A 27744-nucleotide genomic window follows, 5' to 3' on the forward strand; every position below is an offset into this window, starting at 1 on the left:
CTCAGGAAAACGTTCTCAGAACCTCCGTGCAACCTAAAAAATAAACTTCCTGGAAGAGGTGAAATTTTCACTTCTCTTCTCAGAACGTTTAAAAAACCTTCTGTTTTAAGAGTCAGGAAACGTATGGGTTCGTTCCCACAACCAATGTTAAACCCAAAAAATACTTTTCTACAACTTCCAAGGAACCAGATTTGCTAGCTAGATCTCTTTGTTTCGAAACCTTGAACGAAACGGGTGATATGCGTTTGTCTTCAGAACGGCGCGCATGGATGAGAGCGCATGCTACTGCGTTATCCTGTCGCAACTTCTGAGCGCATCTCAAGAGGAGATATTTTGTTTCTAATGTACACGTTTTTAATTAAGTCATATTTAATTTTTTTACAATATATAATTCCTAGACAAACTTCCAACTTTTGAAGAAGAACGGATTATGTGAAGAATATGAGGACGCATGTAGCCTATGGAGAGAAGGCTTGACAATATGTTGTGCATTTGCGTCAGTGGATGTCATCTAATATGGCAAGACAAAAGAGCAAGTATTGTTTTTATTCTATTTTTTTAAAGAGTAATAAGAAGAACTATTTGTTGTCAAGAGGCAAATATCCCCAATCTCAAAGTGGCTCTTAGGTAATTTGTGTGAAACAAGTGTCTAAATTGTGAAAAGTTCTGAGTGTATTTTTGTGTCCTTTTAATATCGTTTTTTATACGCAATGGGTTTGGTTATTTAATGAACTTGTTCCCTCCCCATTACATTCAAATCATAGTAAACAAAAATGTAACTAAGAAAATTGGCTACAATAAGCTTCATAACTCAATTACTACAATAGTACTACAATAGTACTACTAGAGTCCTACTCTTTGCAGTCTTCTTGAATTGACTGAGCTGAAATGGAATTGAGCCCAACCTTGTCATCTACTAATATTAAAACAGGTTGATCATGTTAATATATTGGGAAACTTTCTACTGAGAATGTCTATCATACTTATCACCTTGATATAGTACAGACGCCCATTGGTCACTTGTTTTGGCAGGGCCAGCTCCAGCCGTTAACCTTAACCCTTCCCATGGATCCCGTATAGCAGGGACCCATAAATTACCCTTGCATCTTTTGCTTGGCTTTGAGCTGTGTTTATGTCTCTATTGCTATCTGTGTCTGCACTTCAGGACATAGATGTAGTCAAGCTCCAATTCCCCTTTCATCAGCATTTCATATAGTTGTACGGCCAACAGCAACAGTCCTGCCATTTGTTTTCACTCTCCTCTGTGGTGCCTAACTGGTGCTTTGATTGACAGGCCTGCAATACAGTCTTTCCAAAGGATGTGCACGTGCTTATCTCTTCCTTCAAGGCACTACACACACACACACACACACACACACACACACACACACACACACCGCAGACATTTTACACTGACTCATTGGCTCACACGTACAAACATACAAACAAGATAAATGGACATGCACTGAGTGACATTAGGAACACCTTCCTAATATTGAGTTGCACCCCCTTTCGCCCTCAGAACAGCCTCAATTCGTTGGGGCGTGGACCCTACAAGGTGCCGAAAGCGTTCCACAGGAATGCTGGCCCATGTTGACTCCAATGCTTCCCACAGTTGTGTCAAGTTGGCTGGATGTCCTTTGGGTGGTAAACCATTCTTGATACACACAGGAAACTGTTGAGCGTGAAAAACCCAGCAGCATTAAATCTTTTTTTCTTGCCCATTCAGTCTCTTAATGGCACACATACACAAGCCATGTCTCAAGGCTTAAAAATATTCCTTTAACCTGTATCCTCCCCTTCATCTACACTGATTTGAAGTGGATTTAACAGGGGACCTCAATAAGGGATCATATGTTTCCACGTGGATTTACCTGGTCAGTCTGTGTCATGGAAAGAGCAGGTGTTCTTAATGTTTTTTACACTCAGTGTAATGTAAACCTTCCAGTTAGGATTCACCTGGATTCAACTGGTCAGCCTGTCATACAAAGAGCACAGTCAGTGTATATCAGCGTGAAGAGTCCATGTTATGATGTATCATTGTAGTTGAAACTACCATGTTGTCACAGCTACTGAAATGACGTCACTGAAATGTCATCAGTGGTGTATTGGAGGGTAAACGCCAGTGGTAGCTAACGTGGCCATACTTGTCCCTCCCATGATTTAATTTAAACTATGATAGCAGCTTACACAAGAAATAACTCATATTGATAAGCATCTACAGTGCCTTCAGAAAGTATTCATATGCCGTGACTTATTCCAAAATGTATTAAATAAAAATACATTTCTAAAAATCTTACCCGTCTACACACAATACACAATAATGATAATGTGAAAACATGTTTTTTTAATTATTTTTTTATTTGCAAATATATTGAAAATCAAATGCAGTCAATAGATGTTAGAATTATCTCTGGCAGAGATTACAGCTGTGAGTCTTTCGGGTTAAGTCTCTAAGAACTTTGCACACATGGATTGTACAATATTTGCACATTATTCTTTAAACAAAAATTCAAGCTCTGTCAAGATGGTTGTTGATCATTGCTAGACAGCCATTTTCAAGTCTTGCCATTTTCGTGACGTTGTATCGGGTTAATGTGACGACTGCTGCTCAATGAATGATTAACGATTTAGAATTGCGTGATTAAATGAATCAGGCAATTATTAACTCATTAACCTGGGGCACCATGGGAAAATTGTTTTTATTGAGTTTCTATTTCCCAAATTAACTCAAAGAATATCAGAATATCGATTTTACAACAGTCGCTAATTAATCAATTTCCTCTACAGTCTCATTCTGAACGTCGCATAATCCGGGAATCTGCACAAACCCGAGTCCCACCAATGAGTTCGTACCACACCATTTTTAGTTGATATTTATTTAGCAGAAAAACACCCCCAAAGCATAATCTTTCTACCTCCATGTTTGACGGTGGGGATGGTGTTCTTGGGGTCATAGGCAGCATTCCTCCTCCTCCAAACACGGCGAGTTGAGTTGATGTCAAAGAGCTCCATTTTGGTCTCATCTGACCACAACACTTTCACCCAGTTGTCCTCTGAATCATTCAGATGTTCATTGGCAAACTTCAGATGGGCATGTATATGTGCTTTCTTGAGCAGGGGGGACCTTGCGGGCGCTGCAGGATTTCAGTCCTTCACGGCGTAGTGTGTTACCAATTGTTTTCTTGGTGACTATGGTCCCAGCTGCCTTGAGATCATTGACAAGATCCTCCCGTGTAGTTCTGGGCTGATTCCTCACCGTTCTCATGATCATTGCAACTCCACGAGGTGAGATCTTGCATGGAGCCCCAGGCCGAGGGAAATTGACAGTTCTTTTGTGTTCCTTCCATTTGCGAATAATCGCACCAACTGTTGTCACCTTCTCACCAAGCTGCTTCGGCGATGGTCTTGTAGCCCATTCCAGCCTTGTGTAGGTCTACAATCTTGTCCCCTGACATCCTTGGAGAGCTCTTTGGTCTTGGCCATGGTGGAGAGTTTGGAATCTGATTGATTGATTGCTTCTGTGTACAGGTGTCTTTTATACAGGTAACAAGCTGAGATTAGGAGCACTCCCTTTAAGAGTGTGCTCCTAATCTCAGCTCGTTACCTGTATAAAAGACACCTGGGAGCCAGAAATCTTTCTGATTGAGGGGGTCAAATACTTATTTCCCTCATTAAAATGCAAATCAATTTAACATTTTTGACATGCGTTTTCTGGATATTTTTGTTGTTATTCTGTCTCACTGTTCAAATAAACCTACTATTCAAATTATAGACTGCTCATTTCTTTGTCAGTGGGCAAACATACAAAATCAGCAGGGGATCAAATACTTTTTTCCCTCACTGTAGCTACCTAGTAGCCAATATCAGGGTGACGGTCAACGTAAGCACACACATACAACACATACAAGCAACATTACACCCATCATCAGTACTTTTACCATCAGTTTTAATAACTGAACATATACCATTATTTCTGTAAAACTAACGGTGAAATATCGTATGGTAGTTGCGTGGTAAGAAAGAAAAAAAACAGCGTGATCAAAACTGTCTATAGCAGAGCGCTTTCGACACACCCACTTGCCCATACTCCGGTTGCCATATTGGGCTGCAGCTACCCACCTCTAGTTTACCCACGTCATTTTTCTGCCTAAAAGTTTACCCACCTTTTGAGGAAAATGCATTTAAAGTAAAGTGAGCTTTACTTTTTTCTTATCGACAGGCAATCAGAGTTTACCCACCTATTTTCTTTTACCACTACTTCGTGACAGAAGTCAGATCCCTTTCACATCAGCAATGACAACACAATTTATCTGCCTGTCTGTCTGCCCATTAACCTACTCCAGAGAAATTATTTCCCGGACGAGCCCTCCTACTACAACCCTTTGCCTCCCCTCCCTAGATTCCACTGTCCTTATCTCACTCCATAGGGGCTCTGGGGATGTGGGGTGAGAGAGAGAGGTTCAGGGTTACAGACCCACTGGACCAGGATAAAAGAGCAGTCACATTGTCTCCCTGATTGAAGGCACATTTTTTGAGGTATGCTGTCTAATCTCTGTCTAAACTTGATAGCCAAGAGGGTTCCGTCAGGCCTGATAACAACTAGCTACTTACTATAAATAGAAGAAGAAAACTGCCCCCTGTATATTATCAGTAAGCGAACAGCAGTGTTTTCACATTGAGAATGCTTAATCTTACGCTACGTCATAGTTTCCCTCTGTCTACACTTTCTGTCATGATACTGAACTTTCAGGTAATAGCTAGTATCCATCTTTACCTTTCTCTCTGCATTATTGGAAAAGGACCCGTAAGTAAGCATTTCACTGTTGCACCTGTTGTTTACAAAGCATGTGACGAATACAATTTGATTTGATCCATGTATACATATCCAGAGGTGTATACTCGTACAAAACTATAGGGCTTTTGAAGTGAGGCTGATTAATAACTGGCATAGGAATGGTATGTCTCTGTCTCTACTTCGCTCCCCTGGGCTTGTGAAACCCAGTAAACTCAATAGACTAGCTCCCATTTCAATCTCTCTTGCTCAGGGGTTTGTATTGGCAACAGGAGAGACAGTTTCCAACAACTGCATTAGATATAGGAGAACCTGGCTGAATATGGAAATGCTTTGGAGAAAAAGACAACACCTTGACTAGAATAGGAACAGCCATGTTAATGATTACAATAGAAACACTGCTCTAAATATCTGTTCCAATAATAGTACTAGCTGTGTCGCTACAATTCACATAGCTACGCTCATTGGCGTAATTCTTGGTTCTTGATTGGAGAGAAAAGCATGACGGGGTCTGATGATGTGTGACCTTTTTTGGGGGGAATGCTGTCCTAAAATAAAAGCTGTATTATTGGACTGTGCTTTGATCTGTGTGGGAAACAGAGCTGCTGGCTTTGGGAGACAAATTGCTTTTGTGACCTGGTGTATGCTGGTTGACCAGCAGCCTGTTTGTACAGGGACTAGTAATGAGATTGTTTTCTCGCTCTCTCTCAATTCAATTCAAGGGACTTTATTGGCATGGGAAACATATGTTAATAGATAATAAACAAAAGTGAAATAAACAATCAGAAATGAACAGTAAACATGACTCTCTCTTTCTCACTGCAGGATACTGATCTTCATGTGACAGTTGGTTGGCAACGGTTGGCAACGGCCCCTCCCAGTGTGTAGTGTCCAGCCCCTGAGGTTAGCAACAGAGAACACGATTGGACAGAAGGATTGGAAGAAGGAGAGAACCAAACAACCTTCTGTAGCGTGACAGTAGAGTGAACCTTGAATTACTTCTTCATTTGCTCTGTGGTTGGTAGTGGCACCATTTCTGGGCAACGGCTATAGAAACAGGAAGTTGTTACTGGTGGTTGGGCCTGCTAATCATCAAACAGACGGTCCCTGGTGGAAGACCAGAGTCTGCACGTGTAGCGATGCGTGTAGAGAGGGAGAGGCCCCTTCCCTGCTACCTGACTCAGACTCTGGCTGTGACCTTCAACTTGCCCCCAGCCCCACCATGTTGGACAATGCCTCCCTGGTCTACATCGTCCTGGAGCTGGTGATCGCCTGCCTGGCCGTGACTGGTAATGTGCTGGTCTGCTGGGCCGTGTGCCTCAACAGCACCCTGCAGAGCATCACCAACTACTTTGTGGTGTCCCTGGCAGTGGCAGACATCGCTGTGGGCATGCTGGCCATCCCCTTCGCCATCACCATCAGCACGGGCTTCTGCGCCAACTTCCACGGCTGCCTGTTCATTGCCTGCTTCGTGCTGGTGCTCACTCAGAGCTCCATCTTCAGCCTGCTGGCCATCGCTGTGGACCGCTACATTGCCATCAAGAGACCTCTCAGGTGATGACCTTAGCAGGGAGGAGAGGGAAGGGACTGGGGACAGGGCTGAGCATGGTGGTGACACTGCTCCTGGTCTTACTATCAAATATAGTATACCAACTATCAAACATAAACAGGTATCATCTATGCTTGATATGTTGTTTTATTTACAGAACATCAAAGGCAGGTCCTCTGGCCCGTTAGATCTTGGCTGTGATATAAGTGATGTGCACAGCACAATGCATTTGTGTATGAAAACACATTGAATTATAGCAGGGTTATTCTATTAGGGCTAATCTCCCCACCGTAGGACAGACAGAGATAAATGTCTCCACAGGCTTCATTGGGTTAGCGTGTGTGTGCTGTTGGAAGGATTAAAAGGACGAAAGGCTTTGATCATTATCATCCTGGTAAATTAAATAATTTGTCTGTGAGGAATGAATAATATTTGCGTGGTTGTCAAGTAGGGTTAGATTAGTTGATAATCTTTACAATTAACTGTTGTCTTTATTTGTTATGTCTAAATGTATTTTTAATGTGTTGTTTGTTGAATGTCCCAAGTACCTCATCTATTCTATACTGTGACTGTAGCAGAAGGGAACAGTGAAGTTTTTCAGGTGGCATGACTGGGTAAAATGCTTCAGGATGGCGGTCACATATTTGATCAATATTAGATGATGCTTACCGAGACACACTCATCTAAAATGATGTGCCATGCGAAATAAATGCTATAACCACCCCCAGCCACATCTAGCTAAGTGAATCTGTCACTATTGTCTAGACATGACACATGTTCATGAAATACAATTGATAGTTGTAATCACACCCAGACATACCTGGCAAACATGATGGGTCATGTAATTATGTGGAGTCTTTTGTTTAGACATGTAGCAAGATATTGAACCATTATCCTAATGCATATATTCCCAAACTGGGGTATGTGTACCACCAGGGGTACACGTAATGCCATCGGGGTAAGCCAAATAAAAATGTGTTTCACATTTATACAGTCCATTTATACACTGCTCAAAAAAATAAAGGGAACACTTAAACAACACAATGTAACTCCAAGTCAATCACACGTCTGTGAAATCAAACTGTCCACTTAGGAAGCAACATTGATTGACAATACATTTCACATGCTGTTGTGCAAATGGAATAGACAACAGGTGGAAATTATAGGCAATTAGCAAGACACCCCCAATAAAGGAGTGGTTCTGCAGGTGGGGACCACAGACCACTTCTCAGTTCCTATGCTTCCTGGCTGATGTTTTGGTCACTTTTGAATGCTGGTGGTGCTTTCACTCTAGTGGTAGCATGAGACGGAGTCTACAACCCACACAAGTGGCTCAGGTAGTGCAGCTCATCCAGGATGGCACATCAATGCGAGCTGTGGCAAGAAGGTTTGCTGTGTCTGTCAGCATAGTGTCCAGAGCATGGAGGCCCTACCAGGAGACAGGCCAGTACATCAGGAGACGTGGAGGAGGCCGTAGGAGGGCAACAACCCAGCAGCAGGACCGCTACCTCCGCCTTTGTGCAAGGAGGAGCAGGAGAAGCACTGCCAGAGCCCTGCAAAATGACCTCCAGCAGGCCACAAATGTGCATGTGTCTGCTCAAACGGTCAGAAACAGACTCCATGAGGGTGGTATGAGAGCCCGACGTCCACAGGTGGGGGTTGTGCTTATAGCCCAACACCGTGCAGGACGTTTGGCATTTGCCAGAGAACACCAAGATTGGCAAATTCGCCACTGGCGTCCTGTGCTCTTCACAGATGAAAGCAGGTTCACACTGAGCACGTGACAGACGTGACAGAGTCTGGAGATGCCGTGGAGAACGTTCTGCTGCCTGCAACATCCTCCAGCATGACCGGTTTGGCGGTGGGTCAGTCATGGTGTGGGGTGGCATTTCTTTGGGGGGCCGCACAGCCCTCCATGTGCTCGCCAGAGGTAGCCTGACTGCCATTAGGTACCGAGATGAGTTCCTCAGACCCCTTGTGAGACCATATGCTGGTGCGGTTGGCCCTGGGTTCCTCCTAATGCAAGACAATGCTAGACCTCATGTGGCTGGAGTGTGTCAGCAGTTCCTGCAAGAGGAAGGCATTGATGCTATGGACTGGCCCGCCCGTTCCCCAGACCTGAATCCAATTGAGCACATCTGGGACATCATGTCTCGCTCCATCCACCAACGCCACGTTGCACCACAGATTGTCCAGGAGTTGGCGGATGCTTTAGTCCAGGTCTGGGAGGAGATCCCTCAGGAGACCATCCGCCACCTCATCAGGAGCATGCCCAGGCGTTGTAGGGAGGTCATACAGGCACGTGGAGGCCACACACACTACTGAGCCTCATTTTGACTTGTTTTAAGGACATTACATCAAACTTGGATCAGCCTGTAGTGTGGTTTTCCACTTTAATTTTGAGTGTGACTCCAAATCCAGACCTCCATGGGTTGATAAATTGGATTTCCATTGATTATTTTTGTGTGATTTTGTTCTCAGCACATTCAACTATGTAAAGAAAAAAGTATTTAATAAGATTATTTCTTTCATTCAGATCTAGGATGTGTTGTTTAAGTGTTCCCTTTATTTTTTTGAGCAGTATATTTTCCAATGGGGCTATACATTTGGGTGTTTTTTTTTTTATTCGCCTGGGTAGCCTCGTTTCTATCATGACACAAGGCGAGACCCAAATGCAGACACAGGAGGCAGATGGTTGCAGTCTTACAATGTTTATTAATCCAAGAGAATGGTCTTGGACAGGCAAAAGGTCAAAACCAGATCAGAGTCCAGGAGGTACAGAGTGGCAGACAGCCTCATGGTCAAGGCAGGCAGAATGGTCAGGCAGGCGGGTACAAAGTCCAGAAACAGGCAAGGGTCAAAACCGGGAGGACTAGAAAAAGGAGAAATGCAAAAGCAGTAGAACGGGAAAAAACGCTGCTTGACTTGGAAACATACAAGACAAACTGGCACAGAGAGACAGGAAACACAGGGATAAATATACTGGGGAAAACAAGCGACACCTGGAGGGGTGGAGACAATCACAAGGACAGGTGAAACAGATCAGGGCGTGACAGTTTCACTGCCAAAAATAAAATCAAACCATCTAGTGTTCAGTGAAATAACATCACAATGTCAAATACAGGTAGCCTAGTCAAATAATTAACTTCCAATCACATTAACCGTTACTCTCTCGCAGGAATTCTATTAACGGTCCGTATGTAGCCAAACGTAGCTGCTGCTCATTCCGTTTGCTCGAAAATTGATAAATGGTTAAAGAAAAGTAAGGCCCACGTCCATAGACATATACCAGCTCTACTGGTAGTACTGCTACTACCAGCAGTACTACACCTGCACCTGTTGACGACACAAGTTGTTCTGCTTCCACGAGAAAATCCAATGCTAGCATCAGTAATTCTACATTTGTTGTTAGCCCAGCTGGTATGGACACTGATAGTTGTGAATCTGATGCAGCTGAGGAGCTACTGCCCCCTTACCCGGGAAAGCACCGAACAACAGACAGGGACGTTGAACCATCGAAGAGGTGCAAATATGATGAGAACTACATTCATTTGGGGTTCACTTATATTGGGAGTAGTGCCTTTCCTCAGCCACAGTGTGTTATATGTGCAAAGTACTATCTCACAACTCAATGAAACCTTCACTCTTGCGCAGACATTTTGAAATCAAAAACATGCCAATTTGAAAAAAAAGCCACAGGAGTTTTTGGAGCGAGAATTAAGACTTTCGAGTAGTAAGACATGTATAAAAGCAACAGATACCATTAATAAGAAAGGCTAGAAGCATCTTATATGGTGAGCTACCGAGTGGCTAGGACAGGCAAGCCCGTGCTATTGTGGAGGACTTCATTCTTCCTGCTGCCACGGAAATGGCTGGGAGAATGCTGGGGGAAAAGGCCAAAGAAACTATACAGACAATATCTTTACCAAACAACACTGTTTCATGACGCATCAGTGACATGGCGGGAGATGTTTTGAAACAATTACTGCTTCGCATACAAGCCAGTCAATTCTATGCGTTACAGATGAGTCAACAGACGTGGCGGGCCTGGCACAGCTCCTGGTATATGTCCGTTACGTTTATGGGGGGTCAATTAAGGAAGACATCCTCTTCTGCAAACCACTGGAAACCAGGACAACAGGAGAGGATATTTTTAAAGTACTGGACAACTTTGTGACATCAAATGGACTTTGGTGGTCAAGATGTTTTGGTATCTGTACTGATGGCGCAAAAGCCATGACAGAGAGACATAGGGGAGCGTGTAAGCAGTTGCTCCCGACACCCCTTGAGTACACTGCAGCATCCATCGAGAGGCTCTTGCTGCCAAGGGAATGCCTGACAGCTTGAAAGATGTTATGGACACTACAGTGAAAATGGTTAACTTTGTTAAAGCAAGGCCCCTGAACTCTTGTGTATTTTCTGCACTATGTAATGATATGGGCAGTGACCATGTAAAGCTTTTACAACATACAGAAGTGCGTTGGTTATCAAGGGGCAAAGTATTGACACGTTTTTTTAATTGAGAGACGAGCTTAATGTTTTCTTTAATGTCTTATCTGACCGCTTGCATGATGATGAGTTTCTCACACGACTGGCCTATCTGGGTGATGTTTTTTCTTGCCGGAATGATCTGAATCTAGGATTACAAGGACTCTCCGCAACTATCTTCAATGCGCGGGACAAAATTGAGGCTATGATTAAGAAGTTGGAGCTCTTGTCTGTCTTCATTAACAAGGACAACACACAGGTCTTTCTATCATTGTATAATTTATTGTGTGCAAATGAACTCAAGCTTACGGAAAATGTCAAATGTGATATCGAAGCACCTGAGTGAGTTGGGTGCACAATTATGCAGGTACTTTCCCCAAACGGATGACACAAACAACTGGATTTGTTATCCCTTTCATGCTCTGCCTCCAGTCCACTTACCGATATCTGAACAAGAGAGCCTCATCGAAATTGCCACAAGCGTTTCTGTGAAAATTGAATTTAATCAGAAACCACTGCCAGATTTCTGGATGGGCTGCACTCAGAGTATCCTGCCTTGGCAAATCCAGCTGTTAAGACACTGATGCTCTTTGTAACCACATACCTATGTGAGAGGGGATTCTCGGCCCTCACTAGCATGAAAACTAAATACAGGCACAGACTGTGTGGAAAATGATTTAAGACTGAGACTCTCTCCAATACAACCCAACATTGCAGAGTTATGAGCATCCTTTCAAGCACACCCTTCTCATTAACCTGTGGTGAGTTATTCACCATTTTTGATGAACGAATAAGGTTTTATATGTAAGATGGTGAAATAAAGAGCAAAATGATTGATTATTATTATATTATTATTTGTGCCTTTGTCCTATAAGAGCGCTTTGTCCATTCCCACGAGCCAGGTTGTGACAAAAACACACTCATTCTTATGTTTAATAAATGTATCGTATGTGGCAGGCTTACAATGATGGCAAAAAACAACATTTGAAAGTGCGCTGACCCTGGTGCGAGAGGGGGTATGCAGCTGGAGGTTGAATATTTGAAGGGGTACGGGACTATAAAAAGTTTGGGAACCACTGTCCTAACGCATATAGTACAAATGGATTGTCTTAGCTAGCCACAATGCATGAAATGCTGTAGTATGAATCTGCAGCTAGCTAAAGCTAACCAACTACACTATATTTACAAAAGTATGTGGACACCCCTTCAAATAAGTTGATTCGGCTATTTTAGCCACCCGTTGCTAACAGGTGTATAAAATCAGGCACACAGCCATGAAATATCCATAGACAAACATTGTTAGTGGAATTTCCTTACTGAAGAGCTCAGTAACTTTCAACGTGGCACCATCATAGGATGCCACCTTTCCAACAAGTCAGTTGTGGGTGGACCATTTCAGTTTGTCCGTGATATGTACGCCGAGGAACTTAAAACTTGTGGTAGGCCACAAATCTGGCAGTCCAACTAACTCATCTGGGTTTGCCAGATGGTCTGGGGCTGTTTTTTTCATGGTTCGGGCTTGGCCCTTTAGTTCCAGTGAAGGGAAATCTTAACTCTACAGTATACAATTACATTCTAGATGATTCTGTGCTTCCAACTTTGTGGCAACAGTTTGGGGAAGGCCCTTTCCTGTTTCAGCATGACAATGCCCCCGTTCACAAAGCGATTTCCATACAGAAATGGTTTGTCGAGATCGGGTGTGGAAGAACTTGACTGGCCTGCACAGAGCCTTGACCTCAATCCCATCGAACACCTTTGGGATGAATTGGAACGCCGACTGCGAGCTAGGCCTAATTGCCCAACATCAGTGCCCGACCTCACTAATGCTCTTGTGGCTGAATGGAAGCAAGTCCCCGCAGCAATGTTCTAGTGGAAAGCCTTCCCAGAAGAGTGGAGGCTGTTATTGCAGCAAAGGGGGGGCAACTCCATATTAATGCCCAAGATTTTGGAATAAGATGTTTGACGAGCAGGTACCCACATACTTTTGGTAATGTAGTGTAGGTTCCGTGTTAGCTAGGTAGCTAACATTAGGCTATAACTGGCAATGCAAATGGCTCTCTGAGATACAAATAATATTACTACACAGATCAGTGGAGGCTCCTCAGAGGAGGAAGGGGAGGACCATCCTCAGTGAATTTCATAAAAATACATATTGTAAAACATGAAAAAAATATATTCACATCACCAATTAATTGATTAAAACACAATGTTTTGCAATGAAGGTCTACAGTACCCTCAACAACACTCTGTAGGTTAGCACCATGGTGTAGACGGGGGACAGCTAGCTTCCATCCTCCTCTGTGTATAATGACGTCAATATAAAAATATAATATAAAAAAAAACTAGGACGCTCTTAGTTTTCACCCCATCCATAGACTTACATAGTAATTATGACAACTTCCGAAGGACGTCCTCCAACCTATCAGAGCTCTTGCAATAGGAACTAACATGTTGTCCACCCAATCAAAGGATCAGAGAATTAATCTATTACTGAAGCATAAGCTACAGCTAGCTAGCGCTGTAGTGCATAAAATGTGGCGAGTAGTTGAACAGTTTAACAAATTATTTTCTTAAAAAGGAAGGAGAAGCAAGAGAGAGATTTTCTCTTTTTTCACTATCATAGCCTTCCCTGTGGCTCAGTTGGTAGAGCATGGTGTGTGCAACGCCAGGGTTGTGGGTTCGATTCCCATGGGGGCCAGTACAAAAAAACGTTAAAAAAATGCATGAAATGAAATTGAAATGTATGTATTCACTACTGTAAGTCGCTCTGGATAAGAGTGTCTGCTAAATGACTAAAATGTAAAATGTAATGTTCACTTACTTAGCTAGCAAAGGCAGCTAGCTAGTTTAGCCTGCTCAAACAGAGGGATGCTATGTTAGCTAGATGGCTTTGACTATCTGACACAACACTGGAACTCTTTTAAGTCAAGGTAAACTGAGAGGGGGAGAGTGAGGGGGGAGAGTGCATAGATGCGAGAAGAAATACAACGTGGCTGCTATGAAAGTGAACTGTGATCAGGGGTGTATTTATTCCACCGATTCTGTTGAAAAACCTTTCTTAAATGGAAGCAAACGAAACAGGGATAAACATATCTGAATTTGTTCAATGGAAACTATCGTTTGCAACTGTTTACACCCTAGATAAGATAGATGCAGGCAAGAGTGTGCAAGGCGGTATCGAATGTGTCACTGTCTGTCACCTCAAATTTTTCTCTTGACCTACGTTGTAAACCTTCATTCATAGGCTAGGTTGTAGCAATCTCATGATATAGAGAAAATTTGAGTATTTATTTTATTTTTTATTTAACCTTTTATTTAACTAGGCAAGTCAGTTAAGAACACATTCTTATTTACAATGACGGCCTAGGAACAGTGGGTTAACTGCCTTGTTCAGGGACAGAACGACAGATTTAAAGTATCATGTATCGATATGATACTCTATCATGTAGAGTATCATTTAGCCTGAACCTATCGATGTTACATTGAACTGGGTGAATGGAATATGAATGACAGTCATCCAATATGCTGTAATAGAAATAAGGAATAATAGAAATAAGAAATTCCAGAAAATGATGTCATGGCTTTAGGAGCTTCAAACTCAGTGCCTCTGCTTGACATCATGGGAAAATCAAAAGAAATCAGCCAAGACCTCAGAAAATAAATTGTAGACCTCCACAAGTCTGGTTCATCCTTGGGAGCAATTTCCAAACGCCTGAAGGTAAAACGTTCATCTGTACAAACAATAGTACGCAAGTATAAACACCATGGGACCACGCAGCCGTCATACCGCTCAGGAAGGAGAAGTGTTCTGTCTCCTAGAGATGAACGTACTTTGGTGCGAAAAGTGCAAATCAATCCCAGAACAACAGCAAAGGACCTTGTGAAGATGCTGAAGGAAACAGGTACAAAAGTATCTATATCCACAGTAAAATGAGTCCTATATTGACATAACCTGAAATGCCGCTCAGAAAGGAAGAAGCCACTGCTCCAAAACCGCAATAAAAAGCCAGACTACAGGCCTCCCGGGTGGCGCAGTGGACTAAGGAACTGCATCGCAGTGCCAGCTGTGCCACCAGAGATTCTGGGTTCGAGTTCAGGCTCTGTCTCAGCCAGCTGCGACCGGGAGGCCCATGGTGCAGCGCACAATTGGCCCAGCGTCGTCCGTGTTAGGGAGGGTTGGGCCGGCAGGCATATCATTAATTTTAGGGGGTGATTTCAACTGTACAATGTCCCCAGTCCTCAAGAAGAACTACAGTCCCATCTAAATGTGCCCTATCTTTTCTTCAGAAATATGCTGTGTGAGGCCTGGAATTTCCTACACCCTACAGATAGACAGTATTCCTTTTTTTCTAATGTTCATCAAACATACTCCCGCATTGATTACTTCTTTTTGGACAAAAAACTTCTGCCTAACTTTCAGAGTTGTACTTATGAGAGTATTGTTAATTCTGACCATTCACCATTAGTGCTTGAGCTAGAGATTCTCCAGCAACGTCCTATGTGTTATCAATGGCGTCTTAACCCCATTTTACTCTCAGATAAGGAGTTTGTCTATTTAATTTCTTCTGAAATCACCTTATTCCTAGAAATTAATTCAACGTCAAGTATGTCCTGCTCTACCATATGGGAGTCTCTCAAAGCATACCTATGTGGCCAAATTATTTCTCATACCGCCAACAAAAACAAAGCTCGCTCTCAGCGGCTTCGAGACCTGAGCGAAGCCATAGCTACATTGGATGAGAAGTATGCTATAGATCCTTCCTCTGATCTACCTAAAGAACGCCAGCTACTCCAATCTGAATTTAATGAGGTTTCTACCAGACAAGCTGAACAATTACTCTTACAGAGTGTATGAACAAGGCGACAAGGCCAGTAAACTCCTTGCACATCAGATCCGTAAATCTAAGGCCTCCTGTTTAATCCCACAAATAAGGACCCTGTCTGGTGCTACCACAGTTATACATAAAGAGATCAATGATCAATTCTAACAATTTTACTCTGCGCTAGACACCTCTGAATCTCCTCAAGACCCTTTGCTGACTGATTCATTCCTTAATGGTCTGAATATGCTTTCAATTGATACAGACTCCTATGACTGTTTAGAAGAAGAATTTACACCTGAGGAGATTGCAACAGCTGTGTCCGCAATGAAAAGTGGTAAATCACCGGGTCCGCAAGGTTTTCCAACCGAATTTTACAGGATGTTTTCCGGTCTGCTTTGCCCATTCCTTTCTCGATTATTTGCAGAGTGCCTTAATACATCAAAGCCTAGTCTTTATTAGGCTTCAATTTCATTACCATTAAAGAAAAACAAAGACCCCTGGAATGGAATCCTAGCCAAGCTCTTAGCCATCCTTATGGAAGGTTTGCTACACCAAGTAATACACTCTGACCAGACTGGCTTTATGAGAAATAGGCATTTGTTTTTCAATATTAGACGCATTATGAATATACTTTACTCCCCAGCATTGGGGGGACCTGGAGGTGGTGGTCTCGCTTGATGTGGAAAAAGCTTTTGACTGCGTTGAGTGGGACTAGCTAACAAATGCCCTTCATAGATTTGGCTTTGGCCCCAAATTCATTGCATGGATAAAGATTATTTATTTTTCTCCCATGGCTTTGGTATGGACTAACAACTTGTCCTCTGACTATTTTGCCTTGCACCGCGGATCCAGACAGGGTTGTCCACTCTCCCCCCTTGTTGTTTGTTTTGGCAATTGAGCCCCTCGCTGTTGCACTGCGCTCTAATGATGCCATTCACGGTATAATCAGAACGGGCTTAGAGCAGAAAGTCTCGCTATATGCTGACGACCTCCTTTTGTTTATCTCCAACCCTGATACCTCATTACCACATGCCTTATCTATTCTTAAAAAGTTTAGATCAATCTCAGGGTACAAGCTGAATCTAGGCAAGAGAGCCTTTTCCTGTAAATATGGCTGCTTTTAAGTGCTCTTTTACAAGCTTTCAGTTTAGGATTGTTCTGGATCAGTTCACCTACTTGGGAGTTAAAGTAACAAGGAAATATTCAAATTTGTTTAAGGAAAACATTGTTGCTCTAGCAGACAGTTTGAAACAATCATTTACTTTTTGGAAATCTACCTATTTCTCTTATTGGAAGGATTAATGCCATTAAAATGAATGTGTTGCCCAAATGTTTATTTCAATGTTAACCCATTTTTATTCCAAAATCTTTTTTAATTCACTGGATCAAACATTCATGTATTTTATTTGGGATGGCAAGGTACCGCGGATTGGTAGAAAACATTTACAGAAGCCTAAGGCATTGGGTGGTTTAGCTCTACCAAATTTTCAGACATACTATTGGGCTGCAAATTTCAGAGCCCTTTTGTACTGGTGACAGACTGATCCTTCTGGCCCAAGACCCCTCTGGGTCCAGATGGAGTCTGAATCGTGTAAACCTGCTGCACTATCTTCTGTGTTGTGCTCATCTCTCCCAGTGTCCCTAGGCAAAAGGTGTGTCAACCCAATTGTAAAGCAATCTCTTAAAATTTGGAATCAGTTCCGTTTAGCCTTTAGCCTCCGAGGCGTTTCTCTATCAGGCCCAATCAATCAGAACATTTTATTTCATCCATCTTTAAATGATGGGGCTTTTGGCATCTGACATTCACTGGGCCTCTCCTCACTATCCCAATTATTATTTGATGATACATTTGCCTCTTTTGCTCAACTACAGGAAAAGTTCAACTCTAGACTAGGAACTTTGTCAGAGCTAACACACCTGAATTTCCCCATAGGCCTGCGAATACAGCTATAGAGAGCATCTTTGAGCTAAACAAGCTTCCTAGGGGTGCAATTTCAGCTGTACACTACCGTTCAAAAGTTTGGGGTCACTTAGAAATGTCCTTGGTTTTTAAAGAAAATCGAATTTTTTGTCCATTAGAAAAACATAAAATTGATCAGAAATACAGTGTAAACATTGTTAATGTGGTAAATGACTATTGTAGCTGGAAATGGCTGATTTTTTTATGGAATACTTACATAGGTGTACAGAGGCCCATTATCAGCAGCCATCACTCCTGTGTTCCAATGGCACGTTGTGTTAGCTAATCCAATTTTATCATTTTAAAAGGCTAATTGATCATTAGAAAACCCTTTTTGCAATTATGTTAGCACAGCTGAAAATGATTAAAGAAGCAATACAACTGGCCTTCTTTAGACTAGTTGAGTATCTGGAGCATCAGCATTTGTGGGTTTGATGACAGGCTCAAAATGGCCAGAAACAAAGAACTTTCTTCTGAAACTCATCAGTCTATTCTTGTTCTGAGAAAAGAAAAGCTATTCCATGCGAGAAATTGCCAAGAAACTGAAGATCTCGTACAACGCTGTGTACTATTCCTCTCTTTTGTATCATCTGAGATCCCTAAAGATTGGAAAGCTGCCGCGGTCATCCTCCTCTTCAAAGGGGTGACACTCTAGACCCAAACTGTTATAGACCTATAGCCATCCTGCCCTGCTGCTCTAAAGTCTTCGAAAGCCAAGTTAATAAACAGATCACTGTCCATTTCAAATCCCACCGTATCTTCTCCGCTGTGCAATCCGGTTTCCGAGCTGGTCACAGGTGCACATCAACCACGCTCAAGGTACTAAATGATATCATAACCGCCATCGATAAAAGACAGTACTGTGCAGCCGTCTTCATCGACCTGGCCAAGACTTTCGACTCTGTCAATCACCGTATTCTTATCGGCAGACTCAACAGCCTTGGTTTCTCAAATGACTGCCTCGCCTGGTTCACCAACTACTTCGCAGACAGAGTTCAGTGTGTCAAATTGGAGGGCCTGTTGTCCGGACCTCTGGCAGTCTCTATGGGGGTACCACAGGGTTCAATTCTCGGGCCGATTCTTTTCTCTGTATATATCAATGATGTCGCTCTCGCTTCGGGTGATTCCCTGATCCACCTCTCGCAGACCACACCATTCTGTATACATCTGGCCCTTCTTTGAACACTGTGTTAACTAACCTCCAAACGTGCTTCAATGCCATACAACACTCCTTCCGTGGCCTCCAACTGCTCTTAAACGCTAGTAAAACCAAATGCATGCTTTTCAACCGTTCGCTGCCCGCACCCGCCCGCCCAACTAGCATCACTACCCTGGACGGTTCTGACCTAGAATATGTGGACAACTACAAATACCTAGGTGTCTGGCTAGACTGTAAACTCTCCTTCCAGACTCATATTAACCTCTCTAGGGTACGTGGGAAAAAATCGTCCCACACTATTCAACAGCCAGCGACAAATCAGAGCGCCAAATTTAAAACCACAAAATGTCATAATTCAAAGTTCTCAAACATAGGACTATTTTACACCATTTGAAAGATAACTCTCGTTAATCTAACCACATTGTCCGATTTCAAAAGGCTTTACAGCGAAAGCAAAACATTAGATTATGTCAGGAGAGTACCCTACCAAAAATAATCACACAGCCATTTTCAAAGCAAGCATATATGTCACAAAAACCAAAACCACAGCTAAATGCAGCACTAACCTTTGATGATCTTCATCAGATGACACTCCTAGGACATTATGTTATACAATACATGCATGTTTTGTTCAATCAAGTTCAAATTTATATCAAAAACCAGCTTTTTACATTAGCATGTGATGTTCAGAACTAGCATACCCACCGAAACCTTCCGGTGAATTTACTAAATTACTAATGAATAACGTTCACAAAATACATAACAATTACTTTAAGAATTATAGATACAGAACTCCTTTATGCAATCGCTGTGTCAGATTTTAAAATAGCTTTTCAGCGAAAGCACATTTTGCAATATTCTGAGTACATAGCCCGGCCATCACAGCAAGCTAATTTGACACCCATCAGATTTACTATAAGAAAAATTGTATTACCTTTGCTGTTCTTCATCAGAATGCACTCCCAGGACTTCTACTTCAACAACAAATGTTGTTTTGGTTCCAAATAATCCATAGTTATATTCAAATAGCTCCGTTTTGTTCGTGCGTTCAGGTCAGTATCCGAAGGGTGACACGCGAGCGCATTTCGTGACAAAAAAATGCAAAATATTCCATTACCGTACTTCGAAGCATGTCAAACGCTGTTTAAAATCAATTTTTATGCGATTTTTCTCGTAAAATAGCGATAATATTCCACCCGGGTGACATTGTATTCATTCAAAGGCTGAAAGAAAAAAATTGAGAATTGTCATGAACGCGCATCTCCAGTGTCACTGTTCTCAGCCTGACCACTCACAAACAGAGCTCCTGTACTTAGCCCAGAGACTGCAGACACCCCATCACACTTTCTGGCGCCTTCTGAGAGCCAATGGAAGCCTTAGAAAATGTCACGTTACAGCAGAGATGCTGTATTTTCGATAGAGATGCCACAGAAGGAGAACAAATTGTCAGACAGGGCACTTCCTGTATGGAATCTTCTCAGGTTTTGGTCTGCCATATGAGTTCTGTTATACTCACAGACACCATTCAAACAGTTTTAGAAACTTTAGAGTGTTTTCTATCCAAATCGATTATATGCATATTCTCGTTTCTGGGCAAGAGTAGTAACCAGTTTAAATCGGGTACGTTTTTTATCCGGCCGTGCAAATACTGCCCCCTAGCCCCAACAGGTTAAACATCTCCAATCCAAAATCAAATCTAGAATCGGCTTTCTATTTCGGCGACAAAGCCTCCTTCACTCACGCCGCCAAACTTACCCTAGTAAAACTGACTATCCTACCGATCCTCGACTTTGGCGATGTCATTTACAAAATAGCTTCCAATACTCTACTCAGAAAACTGGATGCAGTCTATCACAGTGCCATTCGTTTTGTTACCAAAGCCCCTTATATCACCCACCACTGAGACCTGTATGCTCTAGTCGGCTGGCCCTCGTTACATATTCGTCGCAAGACCCACTGGCTCCAGGTCATCTATAAGTCTATGCTAGGTAAAGGTCCGCCTTATCTCAGCTCACTGGTCACGATAACAACACCCACCCGTAGCATGCGCTCCAGCAGGTATATCTCACTGGTCATCCCCAAAGCCAACACCTCCTTTGGCCACCTTTCCTTCCAGTTCTCTGCTGCCAGTGACTGGAACAAATTGCAAAAATGGCTGAAGTTGGAGACTTATATTTCCCTCACTAACTTTAAACATCAGCTATCTGAGCAGCTAAATGATCGCTGCAGCTGTACATAGTCCATCTGTAAATAGCCCACCCAATCTACCTACCTCATCCCCATATTGTTTTTATTTACTTTTCTGCTCTTTTGCACACCATTATCTCTACTTGCACATCATCTGCTCATTTATCACTCCAGTGTTAATCTGCTAAATTGTAATTATTTCGCTACTATGGCCTATTTATTGCCTACCTCCTCACGCCATTTGCACACACTGTACATATACTTTTTTTCTATTGTGTTATTGACTGTACGCTTGTTTATTCCATGTGTAACTCTGTGTTGTTGTTTGTGTCGCACTGCTTTGCTTTGCTTTATCTTGGCCAGGATGCAGTTGTAAATGAGAACTTGTTCTCAACTAGCTTACCTGGTTAAATAAAGGTGAAATAAAATAAAAAATATTTTAAAAAACTACTCCCTTCACAGAACAGCGTAAACTGGCTCTAACCAGAATAGAAAGAGGAGTGGGAGGCCCTGGGGGCACAACTGAGCAAGAGGACAAATACATTAGAGTGTCTAGTTTGAGAAACGGATGCCTCACAAGTCCTCAACTGGCAGCTTCATTAAATAGTACCCACAAAACACCGTTCTCAACATCAACAGTGAAAAGGCGACTCCAGGATGCTGGCCTAATGACTTACAGAACCCTTCTTTGCTGCCTTTAAAGACTCGATTGCAAAAGGATTTGGGGAGGAACTTGGGGAAGACACAAAAACAAATGATAGTCCCACTAAGCGCAAACCAGATGGGATGGTATATCGCTGCAGAATGTTGTGGTAGCTGTGCTGGTCAAGTGTGCCTTGAATTCTAAATAAATCACTTACAGTGTCACCAGCAAAGCACCCCCACATCATCACACCTCCTCCTCCATGCTTCACGGTGGGAACATGGCGGTTGGAACCAAAAATCTCAAATTTGGACTCATCCGACTAAAGGACAGATTTCTACCGATCTAATGTCCATTGCTCGTGTTTCTTTGCCCAAGAGCAAGTATCATCTTCTTATTGGTGTTCTTTAGTAGTTGTTTCTTTGCAGCAATTCGACCATGAAGGCCTGATTCACGAATTCTCCTCTGAAAAGTTGATGTTGAGATGTGTCTGTTACTTGAACTCTGTGAAGCATTTATTTGGTGGGCAATTTCTGAGGTTGGTAACTCCAATGAACTTATCCTCTGCAGCAAAGGTAACTGGGTCTTACTTTCCTGTGGCGGTCTTCATGAGAGCCAGTTTCATCATAGCGCATTTTGTGACTGCACTTTACATTTTCCGGATTGACTGACCTTAATGTCTTAAAGTAATGATGGACTGTCGTTTCTCTTTGCTTATTTGAGCTGTTCTTGCCATAATATGGACTTGGTCTTTTACCAAATAGGGCTATCTTCTGTATACCACCCCTACATTGTCACAACACAACTGATTGGCTGAAACGCATTAAGAAGGAAAGAAATTCCACAAATTAACTTTTTACAAGGCACACCTGGTAATTCAAATGCATTCCAGGTGATTACCTCATGAAGCTGGTTGAGAGAATGCCAAGAGTGTGCAAAGCTGTCATCAAGGCAAAGGGTGGCTACTTTGAATAATCTCAAATATAAAATATATTTGCTGAAGAATTGTTTTGGATAGTACATTGTTCCATTTGTGTTATTTCATAGATTTGACGTCTTCACTTTTATTCTACAATGTAGAAAATAGTAAAATAAAGAAAAACCCTTGAATGAGTAGGTGTGTCCAAACCTTTGACTGGTATTGTGTATATAATAAAATAATTAAATAGATAACCCAGGTTGCTATCTGCTCAACACCAGTCATTATGAACATTAACTTCAACAAACCACAGCAATAAATCTGTAGATAGCTAGTTTAGTGTTGTATGTAATGTTTAACTGCAACAAATGGCCTGCAATAAATGTCTAGATAGCTATTTCAGTATGCTATTTTAATGTTAATGTTAATAAGGCACTCAAGTTTGCATAAGGGACAAATATGTAACTTTGAATATACAGTCATGGCCAAAAGTTGAGAATGACACAAATATTAATTTCCACAAAGTTTGCTGGCTCAGTGTCTTTAGATATTTTTGTCAGATGTTACTATGGAATACTGAAGTATAGTTACAAGCATTTCATAAGTGTCAGACTTTTATTGACAATTACATGAAGTTGATGCAAAGAGTCAATATTTGCAGTGTTGACCCTTCTTTTTTCAAGACCTCTGCAATCCACCCTGGCATGCTGTCAATTCACTTCTGGGCCACATCCTGACTGATGGCAGCCCATTCTTGCATAATCAATGCTTGGAGTTTGTAAGAATTTGTGGGTTTTTGTTTGTCCACCCGCCTCTTGAGGATTGGCCACAACTTCTCAATAGGAATAAGGTCTGGGGAGTTTCCTGACCATGGACCCAAAATATCGATGTTTTGTTCCCCGAGCCACTTAGTTATCACTTTTGCCTTATGGCAAGGTGCTCCATCATGCTGGAAAAGGCATTGTTTATCACAAACTGTTCCTGGATGGTAGGGAGAAGTTGCTCTCGGAGGATGTGTTGGTACCATTCTTTATTCATGGCTGTGTTCTTAGGCAAAATTGTGAGTGAGCCCACTCCCTTGGCTGAGAAGCAACCCCACACATGAATGGTCTCAGGATGCTTTACTGTTGGCATGACACAGGACTGATGGTAGCGCTCACCTTGTCTTCTCCGGACAAGCTTTCATCCGGATGCCCCAAACAATCGGAAAGGGTGTATTCATCAGAGAAAATGACTTTACCCCAGTCCTCAGCAGTCCAATCCCTGTACCTTTTGCAGAATATCAGTCTGTCCCTGATGTATTTCCTGGAGAGAAGTGGCTTCTTTGCTGCCCTTCTTGACACCAGGCCATCCTCCAAAAAGTTTTTCGCCTCACTGTGCGTGCAGATGCACTCACACCTGCCTGCTGCCATTCCTGAGCAAGCTCTGTACTGGTGGTGCCCGATCCCGCAGCTGAATCAACTTTAGGAGACGGTCCTGGCGCTTGCTGGACTTTCTTGGGCGACCTGAAGCCTTATTCACAACAATTGAACCGCTCTCCTTGAAGTTCTTGATGATCCGATAAATGGTTGATTTAGGTACAATCTTACTGGCAGCAATATCCTTGCCTGTAAAGACCTTTTGTGCAAAGCAATGATGACGGCACGTGTTTCCTTGCAGCTAACCATGGTTGACAGAGGAAGAACAATGATTCCAAGCACCACCCTCCTTTTGAAACTTCCAGTCTGTTATTCGAACTCAATCAGCATGACAGAGTGATCTCCAGCCTTGTCCTCGTCAACACTCACACCTGTGTTAACGAGAGAATCACTGACATGATGTCAGCTGGTCGTTTTGTGGCAGGGCTGAAATGCAGTGGAAATGTTTTTGGGGATTCAGTTCATTTGCATGGCAAAGTAGGACTTTGCAATTAATTGCAATTCATCTGATCACTCTTCATAACATTCTGGAGTATATGCAAATTGCCATCATACAAACTGAGGCAGCAGACTTTGTGAAAATTAATATTTGTGTCATTCTCAAAACTTTTGTGAATGGATATTTCCTGCAGACTACAACCAAACAACTCAACCCGAAAACTTGGCAACAACAACCAAAATGTTCAACTTGCATATCTCCCCTTTCTTAAAGAGTGAAACTGGAGTGAAATAGGGTGCCTCATGGGAAATACCGTGCCTCATACTACAAGCGTGTGGTCACAGTCACAACTGTAATTTTGATTCTCCCGTGCGAAGGCATTGCCTTCGTGTTAAAGTCATAGCAGGTTAGGGTTAGGGACCCAGCCTGTGTATGTGTATGCATTTGCATGTATGTGGATATGAATGAGCTTTCATTACATCCTGAGCTCTAGATCCACCCTGGTCCACAGAGGTCTCCGTCAAAGAGGCCTAAGCCCTCCTGGACTCCTCAACCCACCCCTTAACCACAAACAACTGGGTCATGTGTCTGTGGCGCTGCTCTTTGAGATTTTACATTATGAACTCTGGTTTAGACATGGCCAATGGAAAAAAAACTGACAGAAAGACCTGACAACAGCTTGATATTCTGTTCATTACAACTATTGGCTTTAAGACTGACTGACTAATTTCCTTAATATTTCCTTTAATGCTGAGCGAATATTTGCCTTAAATTACTATAACTGTGGTGTATCGCAATATTGAGTGGTTTGTGATATTATTAAATAAGAATTTGTTCTTAACTGACTTGCCTAGTTAAATAAAGGTTAATTTTAAAAAATATATAGAAATCGGTTGATCTCATTCTGCATATTACATAGAACACAGATTTTCATTTGTGTAATGTCTGGGGCACAAACAAAGGACAGCCAACAAGGGTTACATCAGAGGGTAGATAAGCTTTTGTGCAATGTTCCTTAAATCACAGGAAATGCTTTCTTAAGTCCACATATTGTACATGAGCTGATATCCGCTGCTCCATCTCCTAGTATGGCAGGGCTAGTCGAGTCTGTCAAACAATGGACTCATTTCCCATATAAGTAGATACTGGTACATTCTCTGTATAAAGGCTGTCTGGGCTTGAAAAAAGGAACTCTCTCATCCTGGGAACGTCAATGTTTGTCATGTAACAATATAAAGCACCTGTCTGAATTCCTCTCTTGTGTTTTCATGTGATCTTTAGGTATAACAGCCTTGTGACGGCAGGGAGGGCGAAGAGCATCATCGCAGTGTGCTGGGTTCTCTCTGTGGGCATCGGCCTCACGCCCATGCTGGGCTGGAACAGGGGTGCCACTGCCACCAACAGCAGCTCATGCCCCGTGGGCATGACAGAGTGCCTGTTTGAGGGTGTGGTGACCCTGCACTACATGGTCTACTTCAACTTCTTTGGCTGTGTGCTGGTGCCTCTGCTGGTCATGCTGGCCATCTACGCCCGCATCTTCATGGCGGCGCGGCGCCAACTGAGGCTGATGGACCTGAAGCTGGCTCACATGTACACCCACGGACAAGTTCGTCGTCCACCTCTTCCCGCTCCACCCTGCAGAAGGAGGTCCACGCGGCGAAGTCTCTGGCCATCATCGTGGGGCTGTTCGCCTTCTGCTGGCTGCCCCTGCACATCATCAACTGCTTCAACCTGTTCTGCCAGGACTGTGGGCGCCCACACATATGGGTGATGAACATCGCCATCCTCCTGTCCCACGCCAACTCCGTGGTCAACCCCTTCATCTACGCATACCGCATCCGGGAGTTCCGCCACACCTTCCGCAGGATCCTGCGCCAGCACGTGCTGGGCCACCAGGAGGAGAATGGTGGTGACAGAGGCGTGGGCGGCAGCATTAGTGCCATGCGCTCCGCCCCTCGCATCAGCATGGTGGATGGATCATGTGGCACCATGGTGAACAGTTATGCCTTGGAGCCCAGCCCCAAACTCAACCCCACTAGGACTCACATAGGGATCCATAGAGCTGAGAAAGTGGCTTCCTCTGCCTTCTGTCAGTGGTCGGCACCACAGTCAGACCCTGCACCAATCAGCTACATCCAAAATGGATACCACAGAGGGGATGCCCCACTGTCGCTTAGGCGGAAGCAGTGCATCATGGGATGTGCGGTCCAAAGTGGGGTTGAGACTAAGAACCTTGGGGGAACAACAGAGGTGATGGAGGTGACAGTGGGAACATCTAATTTGTGCACGTCAGGCCTCTGTCCCCCTCACAGACCATCTCTAACCACTCAGTAGAACTCATTGAGGTGTCATGATATAGTTATCCCCATGATGAACAAGTTACTGATACCCCAACGTACGTCATCAACTACAAGGGGGAGAAGTGAGGGACCAAACATAAAGCATGTTCCCTACGCCTGTAAAGGATTTACCTAAATCTTGGAAATGCTTGCACTGAGAAGAAATAGCATTTCTTTCTTTAGGAGGGAGACTCCTTAGCCTGGAAAGGAAACAACAAACTGGTATTAAGTTACTTCCAGCCATTTAACTTTTTTCTTTCTTCAAATGATTGTATTTGTTGTTCACATAGCTGTTTTTCTGGACATATTTTGTATACGTCACCTCTGAGGCTTTTTACTGTAGGCTAATGGTCTTTCTAAATTGAAAGATTGATCACATTATAAATGAATGGACTGGTCTAACGAACACCTGTTGTATGCTGACAGATTATGACCAAAACCATAATGACCCCAACGACTGTGCAACACTGTATGATACAATATCCGGTATTGCTGGTCAACCACTATGCAGTTAATTAAACTACTGTATGTCAGTGTGAAGTTTCTGAAATGTATTCTTTCCCTTTTGCAATGCAGTATTCCAATTTTTGTCATATACTGTTTTCAAAAAGCTGGTCCCTTGTGTTTACTTGTCAGATTATTAAAGTCTTAAATAAGCTCTATTATCACTGTGTGTTGTTTTTAAGTGAGTCCTGGCGGGAGAGAGTAACATACAGCAAATCACACATCACTAAGATGTGATGATGCTCTAGATGTCCAGTAATTTATATTGAAAGCTGTGATACTGCATCTGATTGGAGAGTAAATCACAGCATCTTGTGATTGCACGCTCACTACACCGGCCAAACCCGGACGACGCTGGGCCAATTGTGCACCGCCCTATGGGACTCCCAATCACGGCCAGTTGTGATACAGCCTGGATTCAAACCAGGGTGTTTGTAGTGATGCCTCTAGCACTGAGATGCAAATCAAATCAAATCACGTGACAAAGTTTATTAGTCACATGCGCCGAATACAACAGGTGT

General features: G+C 42.9%; 1 pseudogene; it reads left to right on the forward strand.

Moving 5' to 3' along the window:
- The first annotated feature begins 229 nt into the window (after positions 1-229).
- On the forward strand, positions 230-27322 carry LOC106566259 (adenosine receptor A2a-like; annotated as a pseudogene).
- The last annotated feature ends 422 nt before the right edge of the window (positions 27323-27744 follow it).

Source organism: Salmo salar, chromosome ssa09 (assembly GCF_905237065.1).
Source record: "Salmo salar chromosome ssa09, Ssal_v3.1, whole genome shotgun sequence".
In the NCBI taxonomy this organism is placed as follows: domain Eukaryota; kingdom Metazoa; phylum Chordata; class Actinopteri; order Salmoniformes; family Salmonidae; genus Salmo; species Salmo salar.